We start from the raw sequence: 21613 nt of genomic DNA, 5'->3' as shown, positions 1-21613 counted from the left end.
ATCCTTTCAGTTGATGCAGAAAAAGCATTTGACAAAATACAACATCCTTTCTTGATTGTAACTCTCCACAGTGCAGGGATAAAAAGCCATCTATGAAAAGCCCCCAGCAAATATCATTCTCAATGGGGAAAACTAAGAGCTTTTTCCCTAAGATCCAGAACACAAGAGGGGTGCCCATTCTCATCACTGTTGTTCAACTAGTACTAGAAGTCCTAGCCTCAGCAATCCGACAACAAAAAGGAATAAAATGCTTTCAGATTGGCAAAGAAGTCAAACTCTCACTCTTCTCAGATGACATGATATTTTATGTGGAAAACTCAAAAGACTCCACCCCAAAACTGCTAGAACTCATACAGGAATTCAGTAATGTGGCAGGATATAAAATCAACACACAGAAATCAGTTGCATTTCTATACACTAATGATGAGACAGAAGAAAGAGAAATTAAGTAATTGATCCCATTTACAATTGCGCCAAAAACCATAGGATACCTAGGAATAAACCTAACCAAAGAAATAAAGGATTTGTACTCTAGAAACTACAGAACACTTAGTGTTCTATGAGGAAGACACAAAGAAATGGAAAAACATTCCATGCTCATGGATTGGAAGAATAAATATTGTTAAAATATCTATGCTACCCAGAGCAATCTACACAGTCAATGTAATCCCTGTCAAAATACCATTGAGATTTTTCACAGAGCTGGAACAAATAATCCTAAAATTTGTATGGAACCAGAAAAGACCCTGAATAGCCAAAGGAATGTTGAAAAAGAAAACCAAAGCTGGTGGTATCAGAATCCAGACTTCAAGCTCTATTACAAAGGTGTAATCATTAAGACAGTGTGGTACTGGCACAAAAACAGACACAGATCAATGGAATAGAATAGAAAACCCAGAAATGGACCCTCAACTCTATGGTCAACTAATCTTTGACACAAAGCAGGAAAGAATATCCAATGGAAAAAGGACAGTCTCTTCAACAAACGGTGTTGGGAAAATTGGAACAGCCATATACAGAAGAATGAGACTGGGCCATTCTCTTACACCATACAAAAAGATAAACTCAAAATGGTTGAAAGACCTAAATGTGAAACAGGAATCCATCAAAATCCTACAGAATACAGGCAGCAACCTCTTCGACCTTGGCCACAGCAACTGCTTGCTAAACACATCTCCAAAGGCAAGGAAAACAAAAGCAAAAATGAACTTTTGGGACTTCATCAAGATAAAAAGCTTCTGCACAGCAAAAGAAACAGTCAACAAAACTAAAAGGCAGCCTACAGAATGGGAGAAGATATTTGCAAATGACATTACAGATAAAGGGCTAAAATCCAAGATCTATAAAGAACTTATCAAACTCAACACCCCAAAAAACAAATAATCCAGTCAAGAAATGGGCAGAAGACATGAACAAACATTTCTCCAAAGAAAACATCCAAATGGCCAACAGACACATAAAAAAGTGCTCCACATCACTCAGCATCAGGGAAATACAAATCAAAACCTCAATGAGATACCATCTCACACCAGTCAGATTGGCTAAAATTAACAAGACAGGAAACATAAAATGTTGGCAAGGATGCAGAGAAAGTGGAAACCTCTTACACTGTCAGTGGGAATGCAAGCTGGTGCAGCCAGTCTGGAAAGCTGTATGGAGGTTCCTTAGGAAGTTAAAAATAGAGCTACCCTATGACCCAGCAACTGCATTACTAGGTATTCACCCCAAAGATACAAATGTATTGATCCAAAGGGGCACCTGCACCCCAATGTTTATAGCAGCAGTGTCCACAATAGCCAAACTATGGAAAGAGCCAAGATGTCTTTTGACGAATGAATAAAGAAGACAAGTATATATATACACAATGGAATACTACTCAGCCATCAGAAAGGATGAATACTTACCATTTACATTGATATGGGTGGAACTGAAGGGTATTATGCTAAACGAAATAAGTCAATCAGAGAAGGACAATTATCATATGGTTTCACTTATATGTGGAATATGAGCAATAGCACAGAGAATCATAGGGGAAGGGAGGGAAACTGAATGGGAAGTCATCAGAGAGGGAGAAAAACAATGAGAGACTCTTAACTATAGGAAACAAACTGAGGTTTGCTGGAGGGTAGGTGGATGGAGGGATGGAGTAACTGGGTGATGGGCATTAAGGAGGGCATGTGATGTGATGAGCCCTGGGTGTTACACGCAACTGATGAATTATTGAACTCTACATCTGAAACTAATGATGTACTTATATGTTGGCTAATTGAATTTAAATTTAAAAGAAAAAAAGAAATGGACCCTGAGGGAGCCTGGGTGGCTCAGTCGGTTAAGCATCTGCCTTCAGCTCAGGTCACGATCTCAGGGTCCTGGGATCCAGCCCTGCGTCAGGCCCCCTGCTCAGTGGGGAGTCTGCTTCTCCCTCTGTCACTGCCCACTGTGTGCTCTCTCTCTCTCTCTCTCTATTTCTGGCTCTCTCTCAAACAAATAAATAAAGTCTTAAAAAAAAAAAAAAGAAATGGACGCTGAGAAGGCCCAGATATTGCATTTACTAGTCAAAGCCTTTAACCCAGTTATTATAAATATGTTCAAGAGCTAAATGAAACCATGTCTAAAGAATTAAAGGAAAGCAAGACAATGATGTTTTACCAAATAAAGAATATCAATAAAGAGATAGAAATTATTCTACCTAATTCTGGATTTGAAAAGTATAATAACTGGAAATGATAAATTCACTAGAGGTGCTCAACAACACATTGGAATTGACAGAAGAAAGAAGCAGTGAACTTGAATAAAGGTCAACTGAAATTATCCAATCACAAAGAAAAAAGAATGAAGAAAAATGAGCAGAGCCTTAAAAACATACAGCATGCCATCAAGTATTTTCAAATATGTATAATGAGAGACCCAGAAGAGAGAGAAAAAAAGAGACAGAAAGAATATTTGAAGAAATAATGGCCTAAAACTTCCTAAAAATGATGAAAGACACAAATCTGTTCATCCAAGAACCTCAATGAACTTCAATAAAACAAGCTTAAAAAGATCCACACAGAGACACATCCTAATCATACTACTGAAAGGCAAAGAGAGAATCTTGAAAATAGCAAGAGAGAAATGACTAATCATGAGGCAAGAGATATTCGATAAGATTAATAGCCAACTTCTCATTGGAGACCATGGAAGCCTAAAGTAGTGAGATGACATATTCAAAATGCTGGGGGTGGGGAGGAAGGAGGAGAACTGTGAGTCAAGAATTTTGTATCTGGAGAAACTATCCTTTAAAAATAAAAAAGAAATTAAGAAGTTCCAAGATGAACAAAAACAGATTCATCACTAGCAGACCTGCCCTATAAGAAATAGTAAGGAGAGTCCTTCGGGCTGAAATAAAGCATAGTAGCTGGTTATTTGAATCCACACAAAGAAATAAGGAACACTGGTAAGGGTAACTACAAGGTAAATATAAAAGAAAGATTAAAGTATGTTGTACCTCTTTTCTCCTCTTACCTGATTTTAAAAACAGCTCCATAAAGCATTAATTACAAAACTGTGTTGATGAGCTTAAAACACATAAAGATGTAATATATATGGCAATAATACCACAGCAGAGGAGGAGTAGAATGGAACTATACCAGAGCAAAACTTCTGGTTACTATTAAAATTAAGTTAGTATTCATATGAACTAGATTGTTTTTTAAGTTAAGATGCTAATTCTAATGTTCTGGGCAACCATAAAGAAAATAACCTAGCAAAGATTATGAGAAACAATAAGTGAACTAAAATGGTACACTAGAAAATATATAACTATTTAACACAAAAGAAGGCCATAATAGAATAATAGAGGAAACAAGATGTTAGAAATAAAGAAAATACATAACAAATGATAGCTTCAAATCCCGCTTATCAGTAATTACAGTAAATTTAAATGCCTTTTTAAAAAGGCAGATCAGCAGAATGGATACAACAACAAGGTACAACTATGCACTGTTTATAAGAAACACACTTTAGATTCAAAGACACAATTAGATTGAAGTAAAAGGATGGAAAACATGCAAATAGTAACCAAAGAGATCTGAGAAAGCCGGGGTGGCAGCATTAATACTAGACAAAATAGATCTTAAGACAAAAATTGTTATTAAAGACAAAGAGGGACATTATAAAATGATAAAAGCATCCATTCATCAGGAAGATTATAAGTAATTATAAACATATATGCACTTAACAACAGAGCCCCCAAATACATGAAGCAAAAACTGACAGAAAGGAAGAGAATGCAACAAATGATAATTGAGAAAGACCCCCTTTCAATCATGGATACAACAATTAGCCAGAAGTACACAATGAAATAGAGGATGTGAAGAACACAATAAACCCACTGGACCAAAGAGACATCTATAGAGAACATTTAATAGTATACATGGAACATTCTCCAAAATAGACCATAAACTTATAAAGACTCAAAAACTTATAAAGATTGAAACCATACAAAGTATGTTCTCCCACCGTGTGATGGTTAATTTTATACATCAACTTGATAGGGCTAAAGGATGCCCACCAATAGCTGGTGAAACATTATTTCTTTTTTTTTTTTTTAAGATTTTATTTATTTATTTGACAGAGAGAGACGCAGCGAGAGAGGGAACACAAGCAGGGGGAGTGGGAGAGGGAGAAGCAGGCTTCCTGTGGAGCAGGGAGCCGGATGTGGGGCACGATCCCAGGACCCTGGGATCATGACCTGAGCCGAAGGCAGACGCTTAACAACTGAGCCACCCAGGCGCCCCTGAAACATTATTTCTGAATGTGTCTGTGAAGATGTTTCCAGGAGAGATTAGCATCAGCAGACTGAGTAAAGAAGATCACCCTCATCAATGTGGGTGGACATTATCTAATCCATTGAGGGTGTGAACAGAACAAAAAGGTGGAGGAAGAGCAAATTCTCTCTTTTTCTCTTCTCGAGCTCATCTATCCAATGTCTGGCTCACAGACATTGGAGCTCTTGGTTCTCAGGCTTTCAGACTCAAACCGAATTATATCACCAGCCTTTCTGCTTCTTCAGCTTACGTATCCCAAACCGTGGCATATCTCAGCCTCCATAATTGCATGAACCAACTCCCATAACAAATCTTCTCTTATATATCTATCTATATCTATGTATCTATTTAGATACATCCTTCTCTGGAGAACCCTGACTAATGTGCACTGCAATGGAATTAAATTATAAATAACTAAGAAAAGGAAATTTGGGAAATTCACAAAAAATGTGGAAATCAAACAACATACTCCTGCATATATTCCCAAGAGGAATGTCCACACAAAAATTATATATGAATGTTCACAGCTATATTATTTATAATAGCCAAAAAAGTGGAAACGACCCAAATGTTCATCAACTAATAAATGAGTAAGTAAAATGTATAGATCCATACAATAGAGTGTGATTCAGCAATAGAAAAGAATGAAGTACTAATCCATGCTACAGCACATATAATTCTTAAAAACATGATACTAGATGAAAGAAACCAGACACAAAAGATCACATTAAATGATTCCATACATATGAATGTCTAGAATAAGCAGACCTATATGGACAGAAAGCAAATCAGTGGCTGTCTAGGACTGGGGATGGGGGAATGGGGAATGACTGCTAATGGGTACAAAGTTTTTTTGTCAGGCAGGGGAGTGTGGCTATAATAAAAAATGTTCTAAAATTAAATTGTGGTGATGGTTGCACAGCTTTGTGACTACACTAAAATCCATTGACTTATATTCACCTTAAATGGGTGAATTTATGGTACGTAAATTATATTTCAATAAAGCTGCTAAAAAGGGAAGGAAAAGAGAGACCAGCCGGCTCTGTGATAAGAAAGAAAAAGTGAGAAGCTAGAGATGAGATTTGGCTTTCTTCACAATTTTGCTTTGGGCCAGCCTGGCCTGGAATTCTGTCAACTCTGTCCCCATACCTACGTCATGTCCTCCCCATCCCATGGAGCCAGGGGCCACACACCCAGAGGAAAAGGGAAGGAGTTGAGGTTGGAGACCAGCAGGAGGGCATTCCAAGCAAAGAAAGGAGCTGTACTGAGCAGAGGGTGGAGCCAGGAGTGAAGTGTGTCTGAGAGAGGAAAGAAGGACGGAGGTGTGACCAGGAGCAGGGAGAGGGAGCCCTGGAGTCCCCCTGAGATATGCTGAGGAGGCTCGGTTACATCCTGGGTTTGGAGCAGTCAGCACTGGGTCTTAACAAGAGCAGGGGATCTGGTTTTTGAAAGTGCGTCTGGGCTTCAGCATAGCTGACAGAGTAGAAGGGTGGAGGGGTGGAGAGACAGGAATAAGAGAGTCTTGCTAGAAGACAGACGCAATGGCCCAGGAAGAGAAAAAGTGGCTGGTCCGTCCTAACGAGAAGGCAGCATGAGAAAAATGCATTCTTTTAATACAAGCATCCATGTATCATCTAAAAGACTGTGGTTATGGCTGTCAAAAGGTGGTGTTCAATCCTGTTACCCAAAGAGTGCATCATGCCTCTGATAAAAAGATTTGGGAGTGGAAGCTGTAATAAGAACATAACGAGCTGAAAGAAAATGCACTTCTGCAAATCCCCTGAGTCATATTTCACTGGATACATTTTTAAAAGTTCTATCATTAAAGGAAGTTTAAATTCTGTGATGGAAAAAAATGTCATTTTCATCACCACTTTAATGGAAAGACTCATCTTAGAGGCAGGGAGATGCTCAAATGGATGAAGGAGGCTTGGCGTCTGTAATTGAGGGGGTGGGTATGAGTTCCTGCAGGCCTGATGGCTCTAGAAGACTGGTGTGTGTTGTTCTGGTGGAACTGCTTCATTTCTTTAGCATTTGCTGCATGCTAAATAGATCATGGACACTTGTCACATATATTAAGTAGCATTATGAGAATTAAAAAACTTCCACTGGTCACAAAGATAGCATTGGGGCCAAAAAATAAAAGACATTATCATCCTTTATGGAAGTCGGACCTCCAGAGAAATTTTAAATTCACTGAAGGGCCCCAGTGGGGATTCACAGAAGCACTCTACCTGTAGTTAAACACAGAGATGGAGTTCTAAACGCTTCGAAAAAGGCAATCAGCTGTCAGAAAAAAAAATAAAATAAAATACGGCTAAATAACTGTATGCTTTCCTTCTAGGCGAGGTCACAGGACACTGGAAGCTGAAGTTTTAGGAACTATGATTTCCCTATAAGAATCCTTCCAGAGAGGATCATCCATTATAACTACATTTTTATTTGTTATGGTCAGAAACAGAGAGCCATCAGAATGACCCCCCAAAATAGAGGAGCTATGAGAATATCGGAATACTATCTAACATTTTTAGGTGCTTACCAGTGTGCCAGAAACCATATGAAGTCCTGTATGACATCATTTAGGCCTCACAATGATGCTATGAAGTTGACAATATTACTCTCCCTATCACAGCTGGGGATATTGAAGTTTAGAGAGGTTAAGGGGCTTGCCTGAGGTCACACAGCTTGCATGAGGCAGAGTCTATATTCAGGTCCCAAGCTCTAAACGCTTTGATTAAATTGCCTCAAATTATCAGATGCATGTGCACTGGAACAAGAAAACCCCCAAGGCCTGAGGCAGTGTGAAGGGACGTCTCTTTCATGGCCTTTCCACCTCTGTCCCATCCTCAGCCTGTACACTAGTATTTCTGCTCCCTCGTCACTTTGATTCATCCCCGCCTGCCCTGGCCCAGAATTACTGGAGCCCCACTCCTAGCCAGCCCTATCTCTCAGGGCCCAATTCCAAATTCCTATGAAGAGAATCTTCTAGGTCCAGCTCATCTCATCCTTTCAAGCCAGGCTCACAGGTCAGAAGCCCCTGGTCAGCCAGTGCTAATCTGCCCTTATGGCAAATGCTCCAGTTCAGTCAGTAAGGCCAAGGTGGGGCCCCATGGAGCAAAATATAGCCACCCAAGCAGCCACAGTGGGGCAGGCAGCCACAGTAGGGCAGGATGGATACCCTGGGAAGGAGAGAGTGGGCAAGGCAAGCAAAGATCAACTTCTCTAGACACACCTGAAGGGCGGAGCAATCCTCATCAGGACCTACTTAGCGGATCCAGGTTCCTCCTCAAGAAGACACAGAGACTGAGAAACTACATGATCTGTTACTGACCCAATGACCGACGGCTAGGAACAGTGCTAGTGAGGAGAATCTATCACCAGTCCTTACCCCAAACTCAGCAACTCCAATCACTCAGACCTACAACCACAAGTCTCCTTCTTCCTGGGCCTCCAAGGCTAATCATGTTCATTTTTTAATTCTCCTGAATGGGTATGTCTGGAGTCCACCCTTGGTCACGAATCCAGGTCTGTATCTCAAGTTGCATCCATTGAACATGGCCTAGCACCACAGCCATTGCAACAACAGAGCCGTGAGGAAGGACTATCAGAACCCCCTTATTCCAGATAAGAAACCTGAGGCCATGAGAGGTGAGGGAGCTAGTCCAAGTCACAGTTCAGCAGCAGTAGACCAGCACTCCCAGCAGATAGTCCTGTGGTCTTAAACACTCAGCCGAGAGTCTGCTGTATGCTAAGTGCTCGGTAGAGTGAAGGACATGGTAGACGGGGCCTTGTCCCCATAGCAAGAGATACAGAGATAAAGTTCTAATTACAAATTATGTGGAAAAGGGGTTCACCAAGCAGGCCTGAGGCTGCGATGCATAGAAAGCCCGCTTGCCGGCTTGAGCCTTGCCTGACCTTTGAGATCTCAGCTCCAGGAGTGTCCCCCGTCAACAGTTAACTGCTAAGAGTGGCTCCCTGAGCCTCCTCTGTTTGTGCAAACAATGCGGTTTATGCACCTGCTTTCCTCCTGGGGGTCTGGAATTTTAATAGGTGCTAGGCAGAGGGTGCACATATCATCAGCCCCCAGTAACAATCTTGGGCGCCGAGTCTGTAATGGGCTTCCCTGGGCAGAAACATTACACACATATTGCTGTGTTTTTGCCGCTAGGAGAGAATGTGCTCTCTGTGACCCTCATTGGAGGGAGAGAGCACAAGGAAGCCCACATACAGCTTCCTCCAGATTCCACTTGTGTCTTTTGCCTTGTGATCCATGTGTGTATCCTTACTATGTCACTGTTGTAAGTCTTAGCCATGGGCACAACAACATGGTGGGTGCTGTGAGTTCTTCTAGCAAATCCCCAAATGCAGGGACAGTCAACCCACAAACTATGATAGCTGCTGTGAAGACAGAACACAGGTGTCATGGGAGACAGCAGGAGCCCAGGTGACATGGGGGCTCTGGAAAGACCCCTCTGTGGATGTTCTCTTGCAGCAGAGACCTGCCGGAGGTACGGAGGCAAAGAGCAGGAGGAACGTGTTGCAGACAGAGGAGGAGGGCTTGAAGAGGGTCCACCATGGCTGCAGCCCTGCACACCGGGAGGGCCAGTGAGATCAGAGCCACCGACAGAGACTGCTTGAGGGGGCCTTGGGTCCAAGTGCCTGACTCCACGCCAGGCCTGTGGGCAAGCTATTGACTGACCGACATTAGCAAGTGAGAAACATGATCAAGTCGTTTTTTTCAAAGATCATTCTGGCTGCCATATGGAGAATAGATTATGAAAGTTAAGTGGTGGAGGCCGGGAGAGCAGCCGGGAAGCCATTCATGGTCCAGATGAGACAGAATGACTGATAGCCAGGGACAGAGGATGGGCTCCAGGGGCATTTTACAACGGGTTCTGACAGTGGCCTGCTAACTGTCTCCCCAATCCCCAGTGCTTAGCCCAGTGCAAGGCCCTGCCTGCCTGAGGCCTCCTGCTGAGCCCCCCTCCCCAGACAGTCCTCCGGGCTTTCCACAGAGGGGATGACAAAGCGGGCCTGTGTAACCTGCCAGCCTGAGATGACGTTCTCAGTCTTTGGCAAACCTGTGATATAAGGTTATTGGTTGTTGCTTCTCAAAAGTATTGTCCTTTATTTTGATGTTTTGTTCTTTCTATTTTGTTTTCTGAAGAGTGTTACAATATCTTTCCATTTATAAAAGCACTAGAATAATTGATGGGAATAGTGTGTGTGTGTGTGTGTACACGTGCACGTGCATGCGTTGGTAACCTGCTTTCATTCCTTTCCATCTCAACCATACTTTAAGAAAAATAAATGGTCTGTGAAATCCAGAGGTCTCTGGTGACCACTTAATTGCGAGCCAAGTCCAAACTCAGCCCTGCAGGGGGCTCTCCACAACCTTGCCCACACCCACCTTTACCTTCCAGCTTCTGTCTCCCCACTCCCCTGTCCTCTGCCCCTGCTCCCCAAGGCCCTCCCACCAGCCCCTCCTTCTCACATTTCCTGAGCCCTCAGCAATCTCTCTCTCCTACCTCCCTCCTCTAACAGATGCCCTCCTCCTCCCATTGGGCCAATTTAACTTGCCCTGCATTTCTACCTGCTTCGAACCCTCCTCTCCTCGAGGCTGGGACTGCCCCATCTCTGCACTGCCCTCAATGGGAGCTCTCCCCAGGCCTGGCAGGGTGGACCGAAGCAGGTAGGCGGCCTTGGACACCCCTCTGCTGGCTCCACCCAACGCTGTCCAGGTTATAGTTGTCTTGCCCTCAGTTAAAGCCAGGAGAGGAAATGAGTTGAAGGCTTGAAAAGCAGTATTTCCAGTCTTTCAATGGTAAAGCAAGCAGTAATCACTCTCCTTTGTTACCCGGTTGCATGACCCTGGAACAAAGAGGTCACTCTCACAATTACAGGGAAGTCAGTGCACAGCAATGAGCAGAGAATACAGTGTACCGACTCTGCCTCGCACGGAGCTCAGCTGCAATGATTCTAGGGCAGTAGAAATAGTTCTTTGACATAACTGTAGTTATGCAAGCTATAATAATGATACATTTCCTTAAAAACTCGGATTTCAGGGTATAAATAGATTGCTTTCAGGGGATTAGAAAATAGCTTCCCACAGAGGGAGTACCTGCTCCCCAAACGAAGCATATCTTGGGAGCGTCAGTCTTCTCAAGTGCTAAGTCATTGTCCTAAGCAAAAAGTTTTAAAAGGTGGGGCGGGGGGATAGGCAAAGTAGGTGAAGGGGATTAAGAGGTACAAACTTCAGTTATAAAATAAAGTCACAGGGATGATAAGTGGAGCATAAGGAATATAGTCAATAATGTAATAATGTTGTATGGGGACAGATGGTGATGACACTGTGGCGAGCACTGTGTAATGTTGTGTATTTTGTACACCTGAAGTGAATATAACATTGTATGTCAACTGTACTTCAGTAAAAATAAGTAAGTGAATAATCAAGCCATCAACAAGCCAGCAGTGTTCGGAGCATTGGGTTGTATATGCTACGGAAATACGTATTGACTTTTAGTCGAGGAGACAAGAAAACAATAGTAAACGATGCAAAACTAAATATTCTTAAATTGTTCTGCAGAACTGATGAGGGAGGAAGGTATTGCCTTGTAAAAGAATTTCCATCTAAAATGGAACAGGAGGATTTAAAATGAAGAACTTCATGGAGCACCAGGGTGGCTCAGTCGGTTAAGGGTCCGATTTTTGATTTCAGCTCAGGTCGTGGTCTCAGGGTCCTGAGATCAAGCCCCATGTGTAGGGCTCCACGCTCAGCAGGGAGTCTGCTTCTCCCTCTCCTTCTGCACCTCCCTCCCGCTTGTGTGCGCTCTCAAATAATATTTTTTAAAAATGAAGAAGGTCATGCATATGCCCTTAGGAAAACAAAACTTAAGGACTAAGAGACCACTCTTCCATAAATGCCTGATTTACAGAACACTGATAATTTTGGAATTGTCTTAAATGATAAGGAGTTGGTCCAGGGTTGCCTCATATCAACCTTGGGAAGATTTACTTATGGTATCCAGAGGCATGAACAAGAAGCAACCAGGTCAGGCTGGTCTCACAAAATAAGCCATCGAGCTTTGTTTGTGTGACTGGAATGGTTTTGTCTGCTCAGGGAATTTTCAAATCTCGTCTCCAGGTTTTTATTTTGACAGACTCTGAGCTTTCCCCTCATTACATTTTGTGCCCATAAATGCAACCCACCCCAAACCCTCATCCAACTCCCCTGTGGCTTGCTCTAGCGTGTGTGTCCCAAACTGCAATACCTCTGCTATTTCTAAGTGAACTCATCTTTTTTGACAGTTTTGACCTTGCCTCAGTTTACCTCTTTATTTAGATCTACAGTTCTGTGTATGACTCAACATCTTTTATGTGAGGACTTAGTGATAAGTTCTGCTTCAAATATAGAGCCAAGAGAACTGTTTCCTAAAAGAAATAAACAAACCTTCCCCACATGAGGACCCGCTGGACCAGCCAGCTCCCTGCCCACCAGCAGACCGTCTGCCCACCTCCCATCCCCAGGCAGGTTCCATGCATCAGCCTCCCCAGCCCTGGCTGACCCAGCCTGCTCACCTCACCTCGCTGACCCTGTGGCCAGGGCTCCAGTGTTTACCTCTTCCCCAAACCTAGTTGGATCTAATGCTTCTGGCTTCTCCTTTGTCTCATTTTGCGCTTTTGTGTGTGTCTCACAGCCCAGGGTGGGGAAGCTCCCGTCTTCTCTCTCCCCAACCTCCAGCTCCCATACAAAGGATGGTCAAAGCTGCAGGACCCCTCCTTGCCCGGGAAGGGGGAACTGCAGAGGACTGGTTTTTATTTCTGCCTTATCCACGAAGGAGCACAGAGAAAAATGTAATGTTTGACTCCCTAAGTATCCAGAGTTTTCTTCCTTCCTTCTTTATCTTACACTATTTTATTGTTAAATAAAAGTCACACCAGGGGCACCTGGGTGGCTCAGTGGCTTAAGCGTCTGCCTTTGGCTCAGCTCAAGGTCCTGGGGTCCTGGGATCGAGTCCCACAGCATCAGGCTCCCTACTCAGCGGGGAGCCTGCTTCTCCCTCTCCCTCTGCTTGTGCTCTCTCTCTCTGAAATAAATAAATAAAATCTTAAAAAAATAAAAAAGTTACATCAGAAATGCACACGAAAGAAAGGTGCAGCTAAATGGATAAACAGAGGATGAGCCCTTGGAGCCAACCCTCCCCCTGCTCCCTTCCCATCTCCCCACCTTGGGAAGGGGGCAACTCTCTCTAGAAATGCTGGCCTCTTTCTTCATTCTGCTCCCTGCCTCAGACCCCACAGCCAGCCTTGGGCCTATCCACTCCACCTCCCATGACTACCCTCTAGTGAGTGCTCAGCTCCCCCAGGCCTTCCTGCAGGCTTCTGGGGGGGCTCCCGGGCCATGTCCCCCATCTGGGTTCAGCCAGTGGACACAGTTGGGGGTGAGCAGCAGTAGCCCTTTCCTCCATGCTCTTGCTCTCTGAGAACGTGCCTGCTGGGGCCCTGGGCTCAGTGATACCACCTTCTCCTCCCCTCTTCATACGGGAGTGGTAGTGGCTTCCCCCCTCCCCACCCTGTTTGCCTCCTCAGCTCCTCACCCACCCCCCTCTCTGTTGCAGATGGACAGAGTGCACCCTCACCTCTGCCTGCTCTTGGCCTCCAGGGTTGCTTCACGCCCGCCTCCCAAACAGAGGTAGGTGAACACCTGTCTGGTTTGCCTGGGACAACAATACTTTGTACACTGGCCCTGAATACTTACTCACAGAGGCCTCTTCGTCCTCAAAATTAGCCTGGTAATTTATACGCACTTCATTTTCCACCTAGCAGCCAGGGGGATCCTTTAAAAAAAACAAACCAGGTCATGCCACCCCCTGGCTCAGAACCCTCCAAAACACACCCATTACAGTGGCTACTATTAAACACACACACACACTCACACAAGGAAAATAACAAGTGTTGGTGAGTATGTGGCAGAGAGAATGGTGGTTGCCAAGGGCTGGGAGACAGGGAGTAGGGAGCGAGTGCAATGGGTACAGTTGCAGTTTTGCAAGATGGAAGCGTCCTGGAGATGGATGGTGGTGATGGTTGCATAACAATGGGAGTGCACTTAATACCACTGAAATGTACGTTTAAAATTGACTAAAATGGTACATTTTATGGTATGTACGTTTTATCACAATAAAAAAGAAACTTTCCAAAGGCTCTCATCCAAATTTAAATAAAGTCCACGAGCAAAACCAAGGCCTGGAGGGCCTGCATTGGTGGCCTCCCTGCCTCGCCAGCCAAGCACAGTCCCACCCACTCCTCCCACGGCAGGCTGATCTCATGTCTGTCTCCTCTCCCTGAAGCCCACACCTCTCCCATCTTTCTGCACACCGCTTGGTCTCTGCAGAGACATAGCTACCTCAGAGAGGTCGTCCTTGATCAACCTCCCCTCTTTCTCACTTCATTATTTTCCTGAGCTGTGTGAAATAAATTATAGGTGTTAAAGGAGTTTGAGGATGGGTGCTCAAGGGCAGCTAAGGCATCATGGGGATCTCCCTCCCCCCACCTGCTCCAGGGTGGGCTGGTAGGAAGGAAGAATGAACTGAGAGTCCGAAGGAGCGGCTGGGAGGCTGTGGGGCTTGCGGTCACTGACCTGCCTCACCTGTGATGATAAAAATCACTCAGAACACAGCAGACACTGCTGCATGGTTGGTTCATCTGACTTCATGATCTGGTTTCTTGACATGGCCTCTCTGAACCTCCTAAATAAATAGCTTTAAGTCCTGTAGCCAAGAATGTCCCCCCAGGTGAGTGTGTACACCCTCATAGGCTTGATTCTTAGAGGGAGGGAAGGAGGGAGTTAGAGAGGGCAGGAAGCTGACATCCTGATGAGAAGGGATCTGGGACATAGGCCCAGGAAAGGATGGAAGGGTCTGGATGACAAGAAGCCCATGGCGGCTCCCCAGGAAGATATCATTTCTGGCCGAGCAGGACATCTGTTCACTATCATTATCTCTCACGTGGGAGTACCACCATGAGACCACGAACCCTCATTGTGAAGGTCAGGCCAGCCATACCCCTTGAGCTACTCAACCCCAGGGATAATAGGTTCTGATCAACTCCCAACTGACATCTATTAGTATGCTCCTCTGGGGTCAGCCTCTCAGCAGATCTAATGACTAATTTGAAACACAAAGACAATGAGAAGGGAACCTGGTCCAACTCTGGATTGAACCAGGCGATGTTTGCTTAACATCCAGAGGTGCAAACAGCTACACTACCAGACACGGGGAAGGAAGGCTGAAAAAGAACAATAATAACCAGTGTTGCTAAGCCTTCCATCGTGGGCCAGTCACTTTATATCCATTTTCTCTAAATTGTGCGAAACCTTGCGATGTGTGGATCATCGAGGCTTCTTTACAGATGCAGATACTGAGGCTCCCAGGGGTTCACGATCCTGCCTGACTTCTTTCGCCAGGGCCTTTTTTCCTTGCCCTTGCCCGTCTACTGGTCTCACGATAAAGGCCACTCTATTAAGTCATGGGCACGACCTGTGGGTTAATCATATCCACTAAAACCCCAGCGTCGAACATGAATAGTGACACCCTCCACCCCCCTGCTTTAGAAATACAGATGTCAAGTGTGTTTGGCTGGCATAGCCTTGTCAGATTATTCACACACTATTCTGTTTGTGTCCTCTTGATGTTTGTTTTTGCTTACAAGCTGCATACAGTCATTAGGACAAATTATTTTACGGCCCTCGTAGGTAAATGACATATTCCCGGTAATGAAAGGTAATCTCTTGTCATCACTACATTGCAAGGCTCCTGCCTATGAGCTTGGTCTCTTCTTCCTGTCTGGAACTGTTCAGCTATAGAAAGATTCTTCCTCAGCTTCAAAAAAAAAAAAAAAAAAAAATCCAGTTGATATTTTGCCGAATTTGAATAGCAACCAGAAAAGAAGGTCAAGTTTTAAAAGAAGCAACATGGGAGGGGATTGTAATTAAATCTGCTCTGGGCTGGGTACAGATGATTCATTTCAAGTACATAGCATTCTGGAAAGCACGTGACCAAAGGTATTTTTCTAAATAACCTCAAGTGCTAGTCAAGTTATTCTTTAAATTGCGTGCCAGCGACATCTCCTAACTGGTATTTCGCTTGGCAGGCGCTAAGCCACCGCCACAGCCGGATTTTCCTGCAGGCAGAGCCCGGCCTTGTTTTGACAGTCATTTCTGCTGCTTTCTGCTTCTGCTTGGAAGGAGCACACAGTTGCAGAGGTCTGGGGAAGGATGCCCTTGGTGTGTTCCAAATTGTCAAAGGTACCTCTGCTCGGATAGGGGGGAGTCTTCTCTGTCGCCCAAGGAGCTGGCCCGGGGCCCTTGGGCTGGGCGTTACAAAGGTTTTCTCCAAATGGTGGCATCAGTGAGATTACATCTCTTTCAGGAAGCTTCCATCAAAACAATTAGGAGACCCCAGGCAGCTGTCTTCTGGAAACCTCCTTCCAACAGCAGGAGTTCTCCACCCACCATGCCACTCCCAACATCCAAATGGTTTCCAAAGTTGCAGTTAGGTTAGTACACCATGACTCTGCTCTTGGGTGAGGCTAGGTCCTGGCATGACAATGTGACCCAAGCTGAGCCCATCAGAGTCCTTTCAAAGCCAGGCTCTCTATCTTGTGGGCCACATAAATAGGGAAGCTCATCTCAAGAAGACAGGGAGAATTGATCAAATTTGCAAAGAGGAGGAGGACTCAAGTCAGAGGGAGAGGGTTCTAATGGTGTCCTGGTCTCAATTTTCCCTGAAACCCAGCTATCCTTAAATCCTGCAAGACATCAGAATAGCCTTAAAATTAATTTCTAGGATGCCTGGGTGTCTCAGTTGGTTAAGCATCTGCCTTTGGCTCAGGTCATGATCTCAGGTCCTGGGATCAAGCTCTGAGTCGGGCTCCCTGCTCAACGGAGAGTCTGCTTCTCCCCCTCTGCCCCCCGCCCCCACTCATTTTCTCTCTCTCATAAATAAATAATCTTTAAAAAATTTAATTTCCTTTGCCCTCAGACTAGTACAAGTGGGGCTCCTGTCACTTGCAACCAAAAAAGTCCTAAGAATGTCACCTGACTCCCTTTCAATCACTGTGAGGTATGGAATCTCTGTAACTGCACTTCGTCTACCAGGATCAGCGTCTTGTTGACAGGTGGGCTCGCTTTACAAAAGCTTGATATATTAAAACGCAAGTAATCAAGTCTGAATACTTAGTAAGTATTCATACCCCAAAAAGAATTGTTTGTTTTATAAAAAACAGACAACTTCCCCAAAGGGATTCTTTAAATTGCAGTTTGCCTACTGCATTAAAAACATTCTTCTGGAAACAAAGTGTCCATCTAAGGACATAAATGTTGATGCACCATATGTGTTAGTTTCTGGGGCTGCCATAACAAAATACCACAGACTAGGTGTTCTTAAATAATAGAAATTTATTGTCTCACAGTTCTGGAGGCAGGAAGTTCAAGATGAAGGTGTTGGCAGGGTTGTTTCTTCCTGAAAGTCATGAGGGGAAGAACTCTCCCAGGCCTCTGTTCTTGGTTTGTAAATGGTGGTCTTCTCCCTATACTTCTTCATAACAATCTTCCTCTATGTATGCCTGTCTCTGTTCAAATTTCTCCCTTTTACCAGAACAACGGTCATTTTTGTACCTAATGATCTCATTTTCACTTCATCATCTCTATAAAGACCCCATCTCCAAATAAGGTCACATTCTGAAGAAGACCTAAGGGTTAGGACTCCAACATATTTTTTTTTGTTGGGGTTGGACATAATTCAACCCTTTAGCCCACACAGTGGAATACTATGCAGACAGGACAAAGAAGGAGGTGTGCCTGCATGTTCCAAGAGTAGAAATCTCCACACATGTTATATGAAAAAGCCAGTCTTTATGTCTGTATATTCTGATCCCCCTGTGAATTATACATGTGTGAGTGTGTATGCATTGACATGAACAGTTATACATAGAGGTGTTTTTTTTTAATTTATGGAAGGAATCAAGAAAAGTTCATGAAAGTTACCTTTTTGAAGAGAGATGCAAAGAAAGGAAAGAAACTTTCACCTTCCATTTGTACTTTAATGACTATGTCTGTATTGTCTGAATCTCATGTATGTATGAATATATATATGTGTGTTTGTGTATATATATATGTATGTGTATATATGTATAAATATATACACACTGTATATATATACGCTATATATATACACACTTTTTTTCTTGTACTTTTCTGTATTCTATTAGTGATGTAAGCTATTTCTTGTCTTAAAGATACAAGTTGATTTATAACTAAGTTTTACGTGCCAAACACAACCTACATTCTGTGTATCTGTCTGTACTTGTAAGCTCTTAAAAGGTTGTGTTTGTTCTTAACCACATATGTGGCACAACTGGCCAGGAAATCGAGTGTTTTGGAGGCAGTGATGGAGAGGAGTGATGGTGATGGTGTTGATGATGGAGAAGAAAACAAGGTTAGTCATGGCTTGGAAGTTGGCTGGAACTTCTTCCTTGGATGATGAAATGCTTTTGCTTATATACCAGAGAATTATCAGGCAAGACCTTGGACATATCATAGGCTCCTATTGCATTCTGATACCTGAAGGTAAGTACTGCCTGGCACATCCACTCTGGGACCTAGACTCTAGCCTCAGCTGCCCCAAATGGTAGTCATATGGCTGTTTGCACTTAAATTTAAGTAAAATTTAAAATTCAGTTCCTGAGTTGAACAGCACAGATTGGAGAACATTTCCATCATCACAGGGAGTTTTACTGGAGAGCCCAGGGTTGTCAGATGGGTTCTTGCTCCAGACTCCATCCAGTCCACACAGGGAATACCTGAGAACATCTGAGCACACACCACGGGATGAGAGCTATACACAGCCTCTTCATGAAATAAAGCAAACAAATAGCTCAACAAGTGTTTGAAGCTCTAATGAGATCTCTTTGGTGAAACATCAAATACTTTGGAAGACTGAGTAGAAGACAAAGATATTCATTCATTCATTCATCCATTTTTGGAGTTCAGGTGCAAAGGGTCGAATTAATTATACTCCTCAGCTCATGGAGCATTGTCACCACTGGCCTGGGTGAGGTGCCACTCTTGTTTATCTTATTAATTCTCTTTTATCGCTTTTCCACAAGGCCGTCCTTTGCTCCCTCCTAACCTTCCATGACCATTCTATTTAAAATGTGGGCACTCTCTGGGGCGCCTGGCTAGCTCCGTCAGTGGAGCATGCAACTCTTGATCTCGGGGTTGTAAATTCAAGCCCCACATTGGGTGTAAGATTAGGTGAAACTAAAATTTTTTTTTTTTTAATGTGTTTGCAAGGGCACCTGGAGGCCAGGCATGTTGTATGTGTTTTGTGTGCACATGTTTAATGATGGTGTTGTTTCTCTCATTCCATTTCTCACTTTTTTCACTCATTGCTCTATGGTATTGACTTGGGACAGGCCAGCGAAGAACAGAACTTCCCTGAGGATGCAAGGATGAGTCTGAGAACAGAAGCAGGTGCCTGAGCTTCACTTCTTTGCATGGTTCTCTTCCACCTGGGACCTGGCCTCCTGGGCACACAACACAAGTGCTCACCTCTCTGTGAACACATATGGGTTGTTGGGCCCGCGATGACTTAGGTCAGGTTATTGTGTAACTTTTATCAACTCTCCCTTCCCGTTTGGTATTATTGGTTTCTTCATCTTGGTTTTCTTTCTTCCTGAAGAGAATTGCCCAGGACTCCCCATGCCTGTCCCATGCTCTGCTTGTCCCATCCCAGGCTCAGGAACAACTCTCCTAGCCCTGCTCTGATTCTGTGACCCAGGCTTTGAAACTGAGTTACTGAGTTACACAGGTGGTCAAGCTCCCTGCTTATGCCACTGACTAGCTCCACTGCAGTCAACTGAATTACTGTTTACCAACATCAGGTGTCCCTAGTTGAGAAATTATACTTCCCTGCTTGACTGAACTCGGGCCCTGCTATGTGACCGTAGCCAGTGAAATGTGAGCAAAAGTGGCACATGTTACTTTGGAGCAGAAGCTGTATAAGCCACCATGCTCTTTGCCAGGCACTCCTTTTCTTCTGCTTGGGTCTCAGAGTGAAGATGACATGGTAGGGGCACTGCCAACACATGATGAACATGACACTTGGGTGAAAAATAGACCTTTGTTATTATAAGGTGCTGAGGTTTAGCGTTGTTTGTTACTGCAGCATATCATTGTCTAGCCTGACTGTTACAACCTCCAAACCTGAGTTCTTATCTTCCTAGCCATGCAAGCACTATTGCTGCTGCTATTCCTAGTAGCTAACATTCACTGAGCACCTGCTATGCCCCTCATATTGGACTAGGCTCTTTACACACATTGTCATGTTCAATGCCAGTTCATATTTTATGACCACTTCACAGGTGAGGAAATGAAATATCGGTTTGCCTAAGGAAGTTGCCCAAGGTCACAAACATCACAGAGCTGGTTTTGGAACATAGATATGACTCTAGAACCCAGGTGCTTAAAACCATGAGGTTATGCTACTCAAATGTCTTCCAAGACTGACAACGTGTCTTTCTTTCACCAGTTTCCAGCAGGACAACTCCCACCATCATCCCAAAGCATCTGATTCACACTTCCCAGCAGCAGCCATGCCTGGGGCACCAACCACTCCTCTAACTCCGCTCTCACACAGCTGCAGGATACTGGGAATCTTCTGGCCTGCCATCCCTGTCCTCCCTGTCATTTCAGCAGCTGGGTCTATCCTCAAGCCCTGTCCTTCACTGGACTTGGACAACTTCAGCTAGGTTACCCTACTACTGACCAACACCAACCTTCACACTGCCCCATCTTGTTTTTCTCCTCCAGCCCTCCTTCCTCTACCATCCCCTAAATGTGAACAGTTTCCATGTTCTGTTCTGTTCTGAGCCCACCTCTTTTTCTGTGTAGAGTTTCCATCAGAAATTTCACCAGGTCCCATTATTTCAACTATTATTTCCATGTCAGTGCCTCCTAAACCAGCATTCCACCCTGACCTCACTCCTAAGCCCCAGTTTTGCTTTTCTGCCTCCTGGAGTGATCTTTCTAGAGGCATAAGATCAGTATCTCCAAAAGGAAGGTCACATCTTATACCCCACTCATTCTCCACTCCTGTCATCTTTATTTCTAGTAAGTTTCCTGCATTGTCTCTGCTATTGTTCATTCATTCACCAAACATCTGCTGAGCACACACATTCTATGAGCCCAGGGGAGGCCCCACTTGGTCCCCTCCCATCCCTCACAGGCTGTCTGCCACCACATCCTGCTGCATCCAGCCCCTGTTTTCAGAATACACCTCCTAATCTTTGATCATTCTGTTCTTTTAAAAGGAATGCTGTGCACATGTGCAAACAAAATAATTTCAGCTCCCCCTTTCAAAGCAGAAAATCTGAAGTTAGAAATATGAGTCTCTGCTGAAGAAGGAAATTAACTTTAAATTAAAGGGAAATCATGAGATAAGTCACTTAAATGGAAAAGTGCCTTATTTATTTGGATGCTGTGCTCTAAAGTTTCTTTATCTTACTTTTAAGGAAGCTGCATATACGACCTAGTGAATTACAGGTTGAAGATGCCTTCTTCCCAGACAGGAGCCATAATCATGAAGGAGCAGGCGGGAGAGAGGGAGAGCTCACAAGGCAAGTGGCAGCAGGTATGATCTAAGGGAAGGTGACAGCTCAGCAAATGCCTACAAACTCTGAACTAGGGACAACAGTTTGCTTTATCCTCTGTGTAGAGGTTACCTGTTGACTGGAAAGCCAGGTGAAGT

General features: G+C 44.0%; 1 long non-coding RNA gene across 1 annotated transcript in view; it reads left to right on the top strand.

Moving 5' to 3' along the window:
• The window catches only part of LOC115941314 (uncharacterized), a 72621-nt gene that overhangs the window by 43860 nt on the left and 7148 nt on the right, over positions 1-21613 (top strand). Inside the window, exon 5 of the long non-coding RNA XR_014149229.1 lies at positions 13427-13500. This is a non-coding gene — a long non-coding RNA (uncharacterized LOC115941314). The remainder of the gene's footprint in view (positions 1-13426; positions 13501-21613) is intronic.

The sequence above is a fragment of the Leptonychotes weddellii genome, chromosome 10 (assembly GCF_054177405.1).
Source record: "Leptonychotes weddellii isolate Sample4059 chromosome 10, ASM5417740v2, whole genome shotgun sequence".
NCBI lineage: Eukaryota > Metazoa > Chordata > Mammalia > Carnivora > Phocidae > Leptonychotes > Leptonychotes weddellii.
The sequence above is the reverse complement of the archived record's forward strand: the minus strand, read 5'-3'. Positions and strand labels throughout refer to the sequence as shown.